Source organism: Quercus robur, chromosome 4 (assembly GCF_932294415.1).
Source record: "Quercus robur chromosome 4, dhQueRobu3.1, whole genome shotgun sequence".
Classification (NCBI taxonomy): Eukaryota; Viridiplantae; Streptophyta; class Magnoliopsida; order Fagales; family Fagaceae; genus Quercus; species Quercus robur.
This window is the reverse complement of record NC_065537.1, coordinates 8,281,400-8,294,476: the sequence shown is the minus strand read 5'-3', so window position 1 is coordinate 8,294,476 and position 13,077 is coordinate 8,281,400.

Below are 13,077 nucleotides of genomic sequence, written 5' to 3'. Positions count from 1 at the left end.
TTACCTCTTCGTTTTTTTTTTTATTATTCCTTTTTGATATTAGGTTCTCTTTTTTCTTTTTCTATTTTGAATTGACATTTCCCTTACTCCTACTCCCTAATATGAGATCTTACGCTTTTTTTTTTCCAATTCAATTCTTTTGTATTTAATTTTTTTTATAACAATTCTTCTTATTTTGAAATTGAAGAGAGGGAAAAAAAACACTCATACTATAAAACTATCACTATAACTTTTCATCCATATCCCTTAAAATTAGACACTACTACTCTCTTATTGGTTTTCAAATTGCTAACCGTATCACTTCAATTTGGTTGGATCATTTTTCTAAATGAAAACTCCCACATCCATCACTCTCATATCTCTCTCCCTTTTCTGCTTATTCCATACTCATTTGTTTTTGCACCCTCACATGCATTCTCCAACTTCAATTTCAATCCATGTGAGTTTTTATTTTATTTTTTTTCTATTAAACTTTGGTTGATAATTGGTTATGTTTTTTTCCCCCTTTTATGAATCTTTTTTTTAAACACTTGAATCTTATTTTTGATAATACGTTTGCAAATTTTGGGCGTAAAGGTAGCACAATGTTTGTGTTGAAGGACTAGCACAAATACAATGAACTTTTTTTTTTTTTTTTTTAATAATAAGTAGTAAAATTTTCTATTCCATTTTTTTATACACTCTTTTTAAGGATTTTTTTTCTCTCTCCCTCATGTCAAATAAAATTTTGTCCAATTATTTTAATATCTTTTTGCAACATCATCCGGGCTTATGTAAAGGAAGCAATTGTGGAGTTCAATGTCATTGAATCAATGAAGCTTTATGATGTTGATTCAAATATAATTTTGTTTTCTTCATATTGATGAATACTCCTGGACATCAAATCCTTTCATTCCAAAGGCATTACTAGGATTCACAAGGCTATAAGGAGCATTGAGAGAGAGAGAGAGTCCATTGGATAAGATAGAAGAAATTTCTTACCCATTGATAATTTTTGTTTGATGAACTATGTTTGCAATTTGTTACTCATCTCTTTTATGATTCTTTTACATTTATAATTTTAATAATATATATACTTTTCCCCACTTTTTTAAAAACAAGATCAATAGATCTAAAATTTCCCTCTCTTAAAATTTTAAATCTTCTTCATCTTCCTTCCACTTTTGCCTTTTCTTTTAAGAAATATGTGAGTGTTTCACATGAAATTGAGAGTCTAGCACTCAAACTGGCTATTGGTTGTCCAGTGGGGAAGGGTACTCATTGCTTGATAAATAAAGTGTTCGGTTAGGAATTGATTTGGAATTGTCTCTATCTAAGGTTCTACCAATATTTGAATTCTATTCTTAATCTCAAATTTAGATAACTAGAAAAGCAAAACTTTATCCCTTTTTTTTGTAACGGTATTTTTTTGGATAATAAAATTTTATATCTCTAATTAAATGCTATTAAATGTTGTAGTGAAGTGATCAAGATAATTTGTGTTTTTTTGGACACCATACACTCAACGTTGTTAAACCCAAACCAAACTGTGCGGTCCGAGCAGGTTAACCAGGAACCATTCATCAAAAGGGTTCTTTAAACTCCAAGAACCAGCCTATGCAAAAATGTCAGTGAACCGTGCCAACTGCGGTTGAACCTTCGACATTTAAAAACCGTAAACAGTTCGTACAGGTCAGACTGTTCAAGGTTTTTTTTTTTTTTTTTTTTTTTTCTAAAAATTTGTTGGTACTTACAAGCTTACCGCCATTGTTGAAGGTTGAAACTTCAACCATTGTGAGACACTATCGGACTTGAGATCACACCTCCATCTTCCTGTTCTTCTTCTCTGTCTCGCTTGCACTCTTTTTGCTCTCTCCCTCTGTGTTTTTTATGATACTGTTTCTGCATTTTTCCTGCTTGAGTCTTCTTCTTTTTTGGTAAATGGAGTGTCCTTTGCTGCTTCAACTCAGCCACTAATATTTGCTTTACTGTCAACCACCAATGCTTTACTGTCAAGCACCTCTAGCTTTTTGTATTTAACCCATTTTTAAATAGGCGGGCATCCTACAGGATTCCTATAGTTTTTTTTTTTTTCTTTTTAATTCATAAATGGTGGACTATTCAAATGGGCTTGGGCATAAATTTTTTTTTTGATTGGTTTGACAAATAGGCTTGGCCATGGGTAGACAGACCAATTTCTCTCTTAACCATTTTCTGGGTCTCAAAATTAAAAATAAAAATTATTGGGTACTCAAATGAGATTTGTCATGACTTAAGAGCTCCAACAAAAATGTTAAGTGTGTGTATATACCTACATACATACATATATATAAATATATATATATATTTATATTTATATATATATATATTTTTATATATATATAATTATTTATCTTTATTTTAGTTAAAATTTCATTTTTACTCATTTAATATATTTGTTTATTTTTTAAATAATTATTAAATTAATTATGACGTCATCACGGTTCGATCTCGGTCCAACCTCAAAAACCATGAACCTCTTCTAATAGGTGCAACTGTGCAAGCTAATTATAAATGTGATTGCAGCTTCACTACTATACGGCCAATCTGCCATACATACAATCACATATTAGTGCTAGCCTCATACAAAATATTCATTAAGTAGCTGAAAGCATGAAACTTCTACTCCAAATTATTTCCAAGGTTTCATTTAGGATCAATTTTAAATTTCTAAATTCTATTGAGATCATTGAAGAATACCATATTCACAAATTATGCTTTAAATCCTAATATTTTATGCATGTATTTATTTAATAACTTGGATTTATACTACGATTTTTTTTTTTTTTGGTAGTCCTCTTTTTTGGTTTTCCTTGGTTCTTAATCTTTTTTTTTTTTTTTTTTTTAGAGAACCTTGGTTCTTAATCTGTCACATATTAATTTTATATGATCTTATGGATTATGTATTGTTGGCTTTTGATATCGAATACTTATAAATACATTGGTCTTATGCTTACAATTGTTTTGGAGGCTTTTATTCCATAAATAATCGAATGGGTTATCTCTATCTAGCCTCTGAGCACGCGCGCACATGCTTATAGGCTCTTCTATTTTTTGGATAAAAGTTAATTTAGAGCATTTATTATAATTTGGGATTACTATATTTTCCAATCACAAAAAAATCTAGAGGTGTGATGAAAAATTATTTCATCACACATAATACTCATCACACCCCGTAGGTTTTTTTGTGATTGAAAAATGTAGTAATCTCAAATTATAACAAATGCTCTAAATTAATCCTTACTCAAAACATAAAAGAGTCTCTAAGCACGTGTATGGGCGCATATTCAGAGGCTAAGCACAGATGCCTTTTTGACTGCCCAAGGCATGCTCTTGACGCTTCGGCATACAAGGCGCACCTTCATTAAATTTTTACGGCTCCATGTTCCCCACGTTCTACGGCGCGATGCGGATCCAACGGCTAAGGATTTTGCTAGAACCCGGGCGGGAATTTTCCCGCTTGTAACTCTCTTTTTGATATAAATACTGCCCAATTCAATCATTCATCTCACTTTAGCACTCATACATTGAACCTGCAAACTTACCCAATTTACTCGTGCCCTTACACCTACCAAGAGCCAATCCGAGGAGAGTTTTCTTCTTTGTGTAAGTCTTCATAAATCTTTTCAATTATTTTTTCCATCTACTTTTCTTTTCTTTTCTTTGTGCCTTTCTCCTTAGCTCCTCTTACTTTTCTCAGTCTTCTTAGTACCTCCAAATCTTTCTTAGGAATGGGTAGATTCGCCTGTTTGGTAGACTCCGAGGAGGGTTTAGAAAGCTTTAAAGCTCAGTATGGGATTCTGCTAGGAGTCGCCATAAGGTACTATAAGGAAGGGGAATGGCACGAAAAAAGGCAAGAGGGAGAAGTGGTAATCCCAATGATTGCCTTTATAGAGGGAGGGATGAGAATCCCCATGGGCATCGTCATTAGGGGTTACCTTAGGGCTCATAGATTAGCTCTCACCCAGTGTGCCCCATATATGTTTAGGATTTTAGGTAGCATCAATGCCCTTAACGAGAAAATGGGCTTAGGGCTTACCCATCATGACGTCAACTGGGTTTACAACCTCCACCACATAAAGGAGTAGGGGTATTACCTAAAGTCTAGGTACCCTAAAGTTAGGCTCATCCAATGCCTCCCTGATTCCAACAAAGACCTAAATAAGGATTTCTTGATCGTTTTAGGGGAGTAGCACAATGGCCTCCCCTGCCCAACGAGAGAGGGGACACCAGGTGGGGCTTTAGGTCTAGGTTGATTACTTCAAAGTCATCCCCTTCCCTGTTTCTCTTGTTTGCATTTATATATGAATTTTTCTTTGACTGGCCCTGTTTTTTGTTGACAGTGTTTTTTTTTTTTCCCTAATGGTTTTGCAGATAAGAACGCTGCTATACCCAACTTTGGCCTTGTCAACCAGCCGAGCCTAGACAAGATATTGAAGGCCGGGGTATTCGTCCACAGTGATGGTCAGCTCACAGCAGCACACCTCATTCTTGGCTACACCCCCATCTCCAAGAGCTACCAGGTGCCGAAGTGCGTGATTAAAGCAAAAGACCTTCACCTACATCAGATAAGTGTTGCCGCTCCGGGTTTTCTAACCACCGGTCCTATCCCAGAGGGCATTCTCTCCACCGATCCTATCCTAGAAGGCATACCAAAAGTACCCTTGCCACCTCAATACAAAATCGAAGAGGCCACTTCTTCTCATCCTGCCATCAAAGAGAAAGAAGAAGAAAAAGAAGAAGAGATAGTAAACGTCTCGAACTTAGAGGATGATTACGAGGTTTTCAACCAGCCTCAGTCCCCAAGGACCCCTATTGGTGACCTCGGCCAACCTCTTCCAGCCCAATCCAGTCACCACCAAGAAGTTACTTCCATACCATATGATATGGGGATATAGCGCAAGCTCGGGGTGGGTATTCTTGCAGTAATAGAGTCCCAAGCTGGGGATAAAGCGCTTGAGAAGGCCACTCAAACCAAGCTTCCCCCTCCTCTGCCCACCCAACTACTTCGGGCTAATCCTGTTGATCATAAAAGGAAGAGGGATTAGAAAAGCCAGGATGTGGCAGAAGGAGGGAGAGGCCCTTTGGCCAAGGAGACCGAGCCCTAGAAGGGAGCCAAATAGGCCAGGGTAACATAGACCTTGGCTGGTAGGAGGGGTGATTCCCAAGTTAGGACCCCTGCCTGGCCATTGCCATAGTATTGGATGGGGCGCCTTTACTTGCTGATGCTTCAATTAGAAACTTCCAAGAAGGGAAGGCCAGCTACGTGGCCGATGCCGTAGAGCAGGCTTTACTCCTGCCTGATGATATGGCCAATTGGCAGTCAATGAGGAAGCACAAGGTCTTCCTCAGTTTAAAGAGAGACCTCACTCTGGTAAGTCTACTATCTACCTTCCTTTTTTCTTTTTTACTTGTACTTACACTTTGCTGACTTTTTTTTTTTTTTAAAGGCTGTCCAGGCTACTCACAAAGCTGAGGAAATAGTCATCAACTTTCATAGGGCGATGAAGGAAAAGGAGGGCAGGCGTGTTGCCGCTGTGAAAGCTTTCGAGCTAGCAGAGAAGAAGTCTGAAGACCTTAATGCCAAGCTAGTTGAAGCCGATCAGAACAAGAAAAGCGTTGACGCCACTCTGGACGTAGTGGAAAGGCAGACTGAGGCTCAGCATAAGCAGCTTTGCCAGGCTGAGGATGATCTTTCTGCCGCTAGAAGCTAGATCAAAGACCTAACAAAAAATCTAGAGGAGGCCGAGAAGCCCAAGGAGCAAGCCGAGAAGGCCAAGGAGCAGGCCGTGTAGGATGGCTACGACGTGGGCATGGCAGAGACTGAGGAAGCCCTCAGGGCTAAGGTCTCAAAGGTGTGTAGATTCTACTGCCTCCAAGTATGGAACAAGGCCCTCAACCAAGCTGGGGTTGAGGCGACCTCTACCCTTAAGAGAGCAGAGAATGTGTTCTACCCTCCAACCATCCACGCCCCCGGCTCCTCGGGCCCCAAGGCTGACTCGGTCTCCAATAAGGCAGATGAAGGCAAGGAAAGCCCAACTAAAGCTCTTCCCACAGCCAACATCTCCTCCAAGGTGGCAGAGCAATCCGAGGATGCTAAGAAGGTAGCAAACCTCACCAAGGAAGTGGCCCAGGATGCCCCCTTCCCTCAAGACGCCCCTAAAGAGCCCCCCAAGAAGAAAGAGGCTTCCCAAAGCATGGAGATCATGCTGGCAACTCTCCCCATACCTTCCAAGGAAGACCTCAAAGGCAAGGGACCTACATCCACCACGGCGGCCTCCGCCCAACCTCCCAAAACTCAAAAGGATAAGCTTGTAATAAAAATGAAGCCTTAGGTTGTTTTTTTTTTTAAGCTCTGTAATATATTCAACCTTTTGTAATTTGATGGCCTTTTTCAAAGGCTTAATGTTAATGAAAATTGCAAGTCTTTCTTTTATACTTGTGATATTTATATTGATCCAAACATAATCTCTGTTTCATTTAACACTTAATAAATGTGATAATGAGGTATAATTCTACTTATTAACCTGCATAAGTGGTAGCATACTTACCACCCCCACATGAACAGCAACAGAGCAGGTTAAACTTATTAAGTCCACGATTTCAACAAAATGTAACCTTAACCTTTAAAACATACATAATGGTAGAGCACTCAGTCATGTCAAGCTCTACCCAATTCTCCACCTATCAGTAAGTTTAAGGAACTGGAGATGATAATCAGCTCTTAAACTAATCATAGATATAGTGTTAAATGCTTTAAGTGATGCTCATGAATGTCCATTTGCTCAAGTTACCACCATGAAGATCTCTGCTATCTAGCATTGCTGGTTCTACTTGATACTCAAAGAAATAACAAAAAGTATGAATTTGCCCAAGGCATGTGGTCCGAGGACCAGATATGATCAAGGGTCCATTTGATACTTAGAAAAATGTCTTACAATATTAAGTTACCCAAGGCATGTGGCCCGAGGAACCAGGCATGACCAAGGTTCTGTTTGATACTTAGAAAACTGTCATGAAGTATTAATTTACCTAAAGTAGATGGTTCGAGGAACCAGACATAACTAAGGTTTTGTTTAACACTTAGAAAAATGATTAAAAGATATCAATTTACCTAAGGTATGTGGTCCGAGGAACCAGACATGACCAAGGTTTTATTTGATACTTAGAAAGATGTCATAAAGTATTAATTTACCCAAAGCATGTGGTCCGAGGAACCAGGCATAGCTAAGGTTCTGTTTAACACTTAGGAAGATGTCATAAAGTATTAATTTACCCAAAGCATATGATCCGAGGAACCAGGCATAGTTAAGGTTCTGTTTAACACTTAGAAAGATGTCATAAAATATTAATTTACCCAAAACATGTGGTCTGAGGAACCAGGCATAGCTAAGATTCTATTTAACACTTAGAAAGATGTCATAAAGTATTAATTTACCCAAAACATGTGGTCTGAGGAACCAGGCATAGCTAAGGTTTTGTTTAACACTTAGAAAGATGTCATAAAGTATTAATTTACCTAAACATGTGGTCTGAGGAACCAGGCATAGTTAAGGTTTTGTTTAATACCTAGATAGATAACTTAAAATATCAATTTACCCATGGTATGTGGTTCGAGGAACCAAGCATAACCAAGGTTTTGCTTGATATTCAAACAAATAGTAGGATGCATGACGCATAATGTAATAAACCAAAATATGGTAAAAAAAGCTTTCATTAATAATAATACCTTCTTAGGTTGTTTATATTCTAGGGATGTGATATAACATTTTCATCTAGATTTTCAAAATAATATGCACTTATTCCAGCCACTGATGTGATGCGATATGGTCTTTCCCAATTAGGCCCTAACTTTCCCCAGGCTGGGTTCTTGGCAGTACCCAAAACTTTTCTTAATACAAGGTCTCCAGGCGCTAGTGGCCTTGACCTTATATTTGAGTTGTACCCCTGCTTGAGCTTATGTTGATAGTACGCCAGCTGAACCATAGCATTTTCTCTTTGTTCTTCAATTAAATCTAAACTCTTCTCCAATAGCCCATCATTGCTGCTCGGAGTAAAAAAGCTTGTCCTCAGCATCGAAAATCCTATCTCTAGAGGAATCATAGCCTCGGCCCCATAAGTCATTAAAAAGGGTGTCTCCCTAGTGGACCTATGAGGTGTAGTCTGATATGTCCAAAGGACGTGTCGCAACTCTTCCATCCATTTTCCCTTTGTGTCATCCAACCTCTTTTTAAGCCCACTCACTATGACCTTATTGACAGCCTCAGCCTATCCATTTCCTTGTGGATATGCGGAGGTGGAATATCTATTTGTTATGCCCAGGTCACAGCAATACCTCCTGAAAACTTTGCTATCAAACTGAAGACCATTGTCCAAGATGAGTGTACAAGGGATTCCAAACCGAGCGACAATATTTTTTCAGATAAATCTCTTGGCATCCATATTCCTGATATTTGCTAGTAGTTCAACTTCAACCCATTTGGTGAAGTAATTTGTGCCGACCAGCAACCATCTCTTATTCCCTGCTGCCTTAGGGAAGGGCCCTACAATATCCAAGCCCCATTAAGCAAAAGGCCAAGGGCTGGACAGAGAGTTAAGGACACCTCCTGGTTGGTGAATGTTTGGGGCAAATTTTTGGCATTGGTTGCATTTCTTCACATACTCTTGTGCTTCCCTCTGCATATTTTGCCACCAATATCCCTGGGTGAGGGCTCTGTGAGATAAGGATCTGCCTCCAGTATGGTTTCCACAAATCCCTTCATGTAGCTCTTCTAAGAGTAGCTCCACTGCCTTAAGGTGTATGCATAGCAAATATGGTCTAGAAAAAGAGCGTTTGTACAACTTTTAATCCTCAGACAACCAAAACCGAAGAGCCTTTCTCTGTATCTTGTAAGCCTCGGACTTACCCTCGAGCAAGATGTCTTCCTTAAGGAATAGCACAATGGAGTCCATCCAGCTAGGACCCACCCTAATTTGATGAATATGAACCACGTTTCTCTCTACTTCAGTAGGTTTACACAAGTCTTCCACAAGGATCACCCGAGGTAAGCTTTTTGCCGAGGAGGTTGCGAGCATGGCAAGAAAGTCAGCATGTGTGTTTCCACTCCTAGGGACATGCAGAAAGCTAAAGGACTTAAACCCTGATTGTAAGTGCCTAACCTAATTTAAATATTATTGCATTCTCACATCCCTAGCCTCTAACTTTCCCCTTACCTAGTCTACAACCAATCTCGAGTTTGAAAACATCTCTACTGCCTTTCCTCCCATTTTTTGAACCATAGTCATCCCTACCAATAGAGTCTCATACTCGGCCTCGTTGTTGGTGGCCAAGAAGCCCAACTTTAAGGATTTTTCAATAATAATCTTCTCAGGAGAAATTATAACTAGCCCCACTCCAGATCCTCTTTGATTTGCTGCACCATCAACGTATGCCCTCCAGGATAAAGGTTCTTGCATGGAGACCATGCCAATTGATTTTTCATCCATGTTCTGCTTTTCAACTTTTTCTTCTAATAGGGATTCAGCAAACTCGACCACCAAGTCTACGAAAACCTGACCCTTGACAGAGGTGCGAGGCATGTACTTGATATCAAAAGCCCCTAAGATCGCACCCCACTTGGCAATCCTTCCAGTATAATTAGTACTTCGAAGTAGAGATCTGAGCAGAAGTTAGGTTAAGACAACAACTGTGTGGGATTAGAAGTAGTGAGGAAGCTTATACGTAGCATGCACCACTACCAAAATGGCCTTCTCTAGTGGTAAATAACGAACCTCAAAAGAAAAACTACAGCGTGGTAAATAATGAACCTCAAGAGAAAATGGCCTTCTCTAGCATGCACCACCACTCCTTGGTTACAAAACCCTATGGTGTACAAACGCAACAACTTTTTCAAGAGAAAGATGAATTAAGACATATGTCTCCAATCACAATATGCTCGTAAAAAACTTTTGCATTAAGTTGCATTAGCTGTAACGGCCCTTAAAATAATCCTTATATATGTTTAGGGTTGTGAGAAAAGAAATCCTAAACATGTATACAAGGATTCGCGTGAAATCAGATCAGAAAAATTAATTTTCGTAAATCTTGATAGATAGGTTATCTATCGAGCAATTGTTGAGCATCGGGCAAAAGCGGTCTTTTAAATCTTGATATATGCCATCTGTCGAGGTAGCTGTCGAGTTTTAAAATCCAACACATCTTCACTTGTTTCTTGGACAGACTTGTATGGCTTTAACACTTGGACTTGAACTCTTGTTCCTTGAAGAATTAAACACATCCTAGATCTATCAAATTACAAGTAAAGTACGTTTTGTCAAAAGATTAGCCAATTCTAAATGACATATGTTCCTAACATGATTCACATATGTCCTAACAACTAGCCTCTTTCTTCTCCCTCACTTGCAATGCCTCAACCTCGCTTTCAATGAATTTTATCCTTGCAAATTTCATCTGGGTCTGGTCATTTTGCCAAGTCGAGATATCTTAACCTTTGTCTATCAGGGTTTGGTGGCGAAGTCTCACTTGAATTATCCCACCTCTCCCAGTTGTCCTCACTAGATCTCTCTTACAATGTCATTAATCTCGAAACATTTGTTGTGAAGAGGCTTGTTCAAAATCTGACCAAGCTAAGGGAACTTCATCTTGATTATGTTAACATGTCCTCTATTTCACTTACTTCTTTCATGAATTTCTCTTCTTTGGTATCCCTTATTCTCGATCACTCTGATTTGAGTGGAAGTCTGCCAGATGACATTTTCGGCTTACAAAACTTACGCGAACTCAATTTACGATGTAAGTAAGAATTCGCACCTTTTTATTTTTTAGTTTCTAGCACATACTAGAGAAAAAAAAAAATTCTTTTTAAATCCACAATAAACTTTCATTGAAAAATATTAAGGAGTTCCATCACCAAATATATGCTGATGACATTTTGATATTAATTTAAACAATTCATGTGGGTTTGAGTTTTAAAGATTTTTCTTAAACAAGAGTTAAAAATGACATTTTACACCATATTTCATTTCAAATCATATATCATATATATTATATTAAAATAAAAGTTGAGAGAAAATTCAATTAAGAATCCAAATTTGATTCTAATTGCATTCCAATTTTCTACAATTGTCTTCTAATTTGATAGCATATGTCTCTAGATTTTAAATGAGTTTCAATTTTGTAATACTTCTTTCTAAGATATTAAAAACTATTTTCATACCTAATTGAAAATTGAAACTACTTGCAATCTACTTAAAACTAAACAAGATTTTCATATAAAAAATTATTATTAGTTCAAATACAAATTTCAGTTAAAAAATTGACCATGCTCTAAAATATTAGTTTTTCATATCTTATTTGAAAAATGTATACATGAAATAAATTTATTGTATCACAATAACAAAAATGATGTTAAGAAGTGACAAAATATATTTTATTATTTTCTAAAATAAAATAATAAATAATCGACGTACTCTACCAAATAATCCCTAGGGGATTTTTTTTTCTTAAAGAGTTGACAAAAATATAAAAAATGACTATTAGTGGTATTCAACTTAGGTAGGAATATTAATTTGTATCTAATTATTGATAAGTTCTAAATTCATTCATGCCTACGCATGGTGTTATAGGCTAATTCAAAATTAAAATTCAAATAATTTTCTTTAAATACCTAGTTTCAAATAAATCATTCAAGATTGCATAATTTCTATAATTGTTAAATATCTTATACAACTCGTTTATTTGTATCTATTAGAAAATAGTTTGAATGGTGAGATACCATCGTCATTTTCAAACCTCAAGGCAGTCTCTTCCCCAAGTCTAGGATATAACTATATCAACGATACGATCCCATTGTCACTTTCAAACCTCAAGGAACTCTCTTACTTGGATCTGCAATGGAACAATCTCAGTAGTAAGATCCCATTGTCACTTTCGAACCTCAGTTTCAATTAGGAATACACAATTCTTGAAAAATATTTTGAATCTCACAAATTGCAATTTTTTAGGACCAATACCTGCGTTGTTTGGGAACCTCACCAAAGTTACTCAAATTTTCCTAGACCATAACTACTTCACCTACCATATTCCTTCATCACTTTCACATCTAAAGGATCTCAATCTTATTGACCTCAGCTACAACAGATTTCAAGGTAGAACTCTTGATTTTTTTACCACCCTCACAAAACTTACCAAAGTTTATTTATTTTATAACCAACTAATTTTAATTTGACAGGATCGATACTAATATCTCTTGGGAACCTCACAAAAGTTACTGATATTTTTAGGAACATATGTCAATGTAGAATTGGCTAATCATTTGACAAAACGCACTTTACTTGTAATTGGGTAGATCTAGGATGTGTTTAATACTTCAAGGAATAAGGTTTCAAGTTCAAGTGTTAAAGTCATGCAAATCTGTCTAAGATTCAAGTGAAGAAGTGTTGGTTTTTAAAGCTTGACAGCTAGTATCTATCAAGGTTTAAAAAGTTGTTTCAGTCCGATACTCGATAGCTCTTGACAGATAACCTATCTATCGAGATTTATGGAAATTAGATTTTCAGTTCTGAATTTCATCCAATCCGTATATACATGTTTGGACTTTCTTTTCTTATAACCCTAAACATATATAAGGATCGTTTTAAGGGCCATCACAGTTGATGCAACTCAATGAAAAGGTTTTTCACAAGCATATTGTGACCAGAGATAATCTACCCTAGTTCATCTTTTTCTTCAAGAAGCTACTGCGTTTATACACCGTAGGGTTTTCTTCAAGAAGCTGCCTTAGTTCATCTTTTTCGTATATTCTCCAAACTTGCAAAATTTCGAGGTAATCAAAGACTAATAATCATGTCATCAATCAATTATTTAAATTCAAGTTTTTGTAGTTTAAAATAATATAAAAAAATATAAAAAAGAGTTTATAGATCAAACGGTAAATAACATCCAATTGACATAAAAATTGGCATTAATGTTAAAAACATATAAATCATGGAATTCAACGGTGGGATTTTCAAAATATGAATTTTATAATAAGTTATTGGGTGGTGTAATAATTGCTTAGA